Source organism: Triturus cristatus, chromosome 6, assembly GCF_964204655.1.
Source record: "Triturus cristatus chromosome 6, aTriCri1.1, whole genome shotgun sequence".
Lineage (NCBI taxonomy): Eukaryota > Metazoa > Chordata > Amphibia > Caudata > Salamandridae > Triturus > Triturus cristatus.
The window spans coordinates 304136685-304141858 of NC_140589.1; the positions used below are offsets into that span (position 1 = coordinate 304136685).

At 42.7% G+C, this 5174-nt stretch overlaps 1 long non-coding RNA gene across 1 annotated transcript; it reads left to right on the forward strand.

Annotated features, from left to right (window-relative positions):
* Positions 1–215: 215 nt before the first annotated feature.
* LOC146816782 (uncharacterized) lies at positions 216–1744 on the forward strand. Its single transcript, XR_014962937.1, has 2 exons — positions 216–598; positions 1310–1744. It is a non-coding gene; the product is annotated as an uncharacterized LOC146816782 (long non-coding RNA).
* Positions 1745–5174: the final 3430 nt, after the last annotated feature.

Sequence of the window (5174 nt, forward strand, 5' to 3'; positions counted from 1 at the left end):
TGCAATGCCAAAAACATTATCACTGACATTGTTGCGCAATTTCCAGGGAGTGCACATGACTCTTATATCTTCAGGCAAAGTGGCATACACACCCGTCTTGTCAGGGGAGAATTTGGAGAGGGACATCTGCTTGGTAAATATGTGTTATAGTTTATCACTGTCATTGTACGTATGTCAATGTGAAGCTGCCACTGACTCTTTGCTCCATTACATGTAGGTGACAGCGCATACGCCTTGCGTAATTACCTAATGACGCCTTACCTCAATCCCACAACTGCCAATCAACAGAGGTACAATGCAGCACATATTTCGACAAGGAACATCATAGAGCGCACATTTGGGCTGTTGAAGAGCCGATTCAGATGTCTACATAAGACCGGTGGAGCACTGAAGTACAACCCTGAACAATGCTGCAAGATAGTAGCGGCATGTGCCATGCTGCACAACATAGCGACAAGGGGAGGAATGGACATCGAGGTGTCTGACAGCGATTCGGAGGATGGGAACCAGCAAGTGCCACAACACCATGCAGCACAAGGGGCAGGCGCAGCAGAAGGGCGTAGGAGAAGATTTGACATCACACAAAATTATTTCTGAGGTGAGTAATGATGACACAGAAACTGACTATTGCTATCAGAGTATTCTTTAATTAAATAAAATTGCCATGAGTGTTCAAGCACACTTGTAATCTGACCAGTGCAATGGACATAAGTGGTTTGCAAATGTCAATTCACTTGTCACTCTGTGAAAAGTCAAATCCAAATAAATGGTTACGTCACCATAGTGGAATGCACTTGTACATGCCAGTCTAGCGCTTTTTCCCACGAACACCCAGACGCCTGTCAGACCCAGCATTGTCATCCGTTATGTTGGAAGCGGCGGGGGTACTGCTGCGTGTGTTGCGTCTTCCTGCAGTGCGGACTGGAACTGCCACACTACTTAGGCTTGAGCCACCCTCACTACCCTCTTCGGGCGTGGAATTGTTGGCCGCAATTGTGGAAGCATTTAGCAAATCAACTGCATTTGTGACCTGGTCCAGTGCTTTAGCCACATCGCCGCTCCAATGGCACATTTCAGTTTGCATGGTCACAGACCTACGTGCCAGCAGTGCAGTTGTCGTGGCCAATCTATTGTTTGATTTAGCAAACATTTTCAATTGCAGCATTAGTTGACGATGCTGTCTCTTCTGGGATACATTTCCCTCATGCATCACCTTGCTCAGTTGCTGCACACTTTCTGACAGTACTGCTATGTTGCTAGCCATCTTGCCAACTTGCAATTGTACTAATCGTGTGTTTTTTGTCTGCAGGCGCTGCATACGGAGCATCTGTCCCTCAAGACCACCCCAGACATCACTTGGTTGCTCCTCCTGCTGTGTCCTGAGTGCTCTTCCTCTCCTACGCCGGGCTCTGTGATTAGTTCTGGGGACCTGTGGTTGTGTTTGTGTGATGGAAGTTGTCTGGCCATGGCTGCCACCTGGTGTTGCATCAGCCTCATCATCTTCACACTCCATGGTGACTAGGGATGGAACAGTAGCCCTGCGTGACTTTGTTGGACGTGAGGGATTTATTTGCACCACAGGTGTGTCCATCTGTTCACCTGCGCTGGTGTCCTGCATGTCTGGGGAATCGCTATCCACATCTTCTACACGTTGTGCATCTGTGAGGTGAAACAGTGCAACACTGTATTATTTCATGTCTGTGATATTAATTGCACAGTAATAAATTTCTGCCTTTGTAAATGATTTTATACTCTATTCAGCTTTTTTGGGTTGTTACTCTGAGATTTGACATTTTCACTGCTTGACCTGACTACATCTCCCATAATGCCCCTCACCTACTGAATGCATTGTGTACTGGATGTTCAGGGTCTGCACTTGGGCTGTGCTATGGTCGAGTTCTACCTTTACATTTTGTAACACTAAGAAAACATACATTCATCTTACCTTCAGATGTGTTTGCTGCTCCGGACGTGTCCAGCTGGGTCACACCAACAACAGCTTCTGGCTGGAGGGTGGATTCAATCAAGTCCTCCATGGGAGTGTTCCCAGTGTCTGTTGGTGTTCCCCCTCCTGTCTTCTTTGCCTCCTTCAGGCGGTCAGCTATGCGCACCTTAGCCCGACTGCGCAAGTCGTACCATCGTTTTTTGAGTTCTTCAATGGTGCGGTGTGTCACCCCAATGGCATTGACCCTGTTTTGGATCCGGAGCCAGATTTTCCTTTTCTCCTGCTCTGCCACTTTCAATGATGCCTTTCCAAACAGCTTGTCATGGCTGTGGACTACTCCCTCAATGAGGGTGTCAATTTCTTTTTCTGCAAATTTAATTTTGCGTTTCCTGCCTGTTTGGCTCTCCTCTGCTGTTTGTGAGGCTTCCATTTGATATCACAAGTTTTTCTTCTGTCTCTGTCACACTCCTGTTCTGCTCCCAGAGCCAGCTCCCTCCTCTCCCTGACACTGTGCACTGGAAATGAGGCTGGTGCTGCTCACTTCCTGGTTGTGATGTCATCAGGATGCATCAAAAAGCGACTTCGGTATTAGCGATTTCGCTAATTGCGAAATCGCTAATAGCGAGTTCGCAAATGCCGAAATCGCAATTTATTTAGCGATTTTTAGCGATTCGCAATATTCTCGCAATGTTTTTGTTGCATCGTGTTTTGCGAGTCTTTATTTGCGATTCCTTAAAATTCGCAAATAAGGACTCGCAAACTCTCTTTTTGATGCATGTGCCTGCAAACCCTTTAATGCTGAAGGAGTGGGCGACCAATAATTTAGAAGCCTCTATGAATATGGTTTCGTTATTGATTAAATATGCCGTGATTGACAGGTTTGAGGTGCTTAAAGAAATTGAAGATACTAATGTGCTATTAGAAGCTGATGAACATAAAGACCAGATTGCCAAAGGACGTGAGGAGATTCTAACTAGGTTGAAAAAACACGAGGAAATTATTAAGGAGAGGAAAATCTTCAAATTTGCAAGGGGCATACGCGACTATGAAACAGGACGCGTGTTCACTTTCTCCAAAAAGTATGATAATATTAAACGTTGCGCGCTTTCAAACGAAGATAACACGAATGTTACTGTTACTTTGGGCGCTCAAGTTGATGGCAACAGTTCTTCAGTGGAAACAAGTAGCGTTGATAGTAGTCTGGAATCTGATGATAATAGTGGTCGTAAAGCACCTCAAGTTCCGATCAATTTCGCTCCTGGTGAATAGCTTTCTTTTTTAGTAGAGGACCGCCGGCAAACTCTGAGACCACGCAATCAAGCGCAGAAACCAGAACAAGAAGGAATCAACGGAGGAAACAGAGGCGGAAAATCAAATTACAAAGGAAAAAACAAGAAAAAATTCAACAACAAGAAATAAGACAGGTACCCAATGATGAGATTGATAATACTGTAATTAATTTGTCTGAGATTACGCTTACTTTGGCAGAGAAGCAATTATTGGCCCTAGGACTTTCATATTGTCCCACAAATTGTTTTAAATATACAAAAACAAGAGTGGATGTGTTTAAATTTATTCAAAAACTGAAACTAAGAAAGCATTTCCAACTTAAGAATGCAGCGGATATTGCATCTCAAAGTAGATCCATATCAGGATCTAGTTCTAATCTGCAAGCAGCGGATGTGGGCACATTGTTGGCGATGCAATCTTTGGCTGATTCGAGTGATATTCCAGATGATTCAACACAGGTGAACTTACACGCAGCGGGTATTACCTGTAACACATCAAGTACTAGTCCATTTAGACCCCCTTCTACTTTCATCCCAATGATGCCGAGGGATGCGATTGATGTTTTTAGTGAATGCATAGTTAATGAATTGAAGAAACTCAATAGTACTGTCATGCAACAAAAGAGACAGCGTAAATGTTCTGAAATGCAATGCACTAAATTAATCCGTAAACTACAGGAACCCACGAAGGTTATAATTAACAAAGCTGATAAGGGAGGAAATATTGTTTTGTGGCTAAGAACCATGTATATGGAGGAAGCCTGGTCACATCTCAATGAAGTTAATTGTTACAGGAGAGCCAAATTTCAGGAACTGAGACAGGATAAGGAATTTGTCTTTGGTGAACTGGCTCAGTGGAAGCGTGTTGGCTTATTATCCAAAAATGAATATAACTTTTAAAAAAATGATCATCCAATGACTCCTTTTTTATACTTTATTCCAAAAGTGCATAAGAAGGTGGTACCGGTCCCTGGTAGACCAATTATTTCCGCACGTAAAAGCCTTCTGGAGGCAATGTCAAAATATGTGGATCATTATCTACATTAGTTTGTGGAAGAATTGCCATCTTTTATCAGGGACACAGGACATTTTCTAACTAAACTGAGAAATGTAAAATGGGAGGAGGATTGTCTTCTAATAGCAATGGACATTAGTTCTTTGTACACCCGCATCCATCATTGTGATGGGATTAATGCAATTCGCTATTATTTGGATAAAATAAATATTGTCATGTATGAACATAACAAAATGTTGGTCAAAATGATAGAGATTTGTTTGACTCATAATTTTTTCTTATTTAATAAGGAAGTGTTCCAGCAATTACGCGGAGTGGCGATGGGGGCATGTTTCTCCCCCAGTTACGCATGTTTACACGTGGGCTGGTGGGAGGAACATGTCCTGAGGACTACATATCAAGATATTTATGACCAACATGTGCTTCACTGGTGGAGGTTCATAGATGATGTGTGTATTATCTGAAAAGGTTCTATTGAAACAGCCCAAAAATTTGTGAATGATTTAAACATTAATGCCCTAAATCTCACTTTTACATCGGATATTAGTGACAGTAAGATACAGTTTCTAGATGCTGAAATTTTTGTAAAAGACAACATGATTCATACCAAATTACATAGAAAAACAACAGCTGGAAATTCAGTGCTACATGCGCCTAGTTCACACCCTCAACATCTTATACGACGTATTCCCTATGGGGAATTCTTGCGAATTAAGCGCATTTTTAGTCATGAAGGGGATCTCAAACAATGTCAAGCCGAAGCATTTGGAAGGTTCTTGAATAGAGGGTATAAAGCTTCTGATCTGACAATAGCTCGTGACAAAGCCAATGAAGTAAATGATGTGAATGTTTTACCTGATATCTCAAGCTCATCCAGGCAGTTGAATGAAAGCACGAACAGTCTGGTTGTTCAGTCTGTTGACAA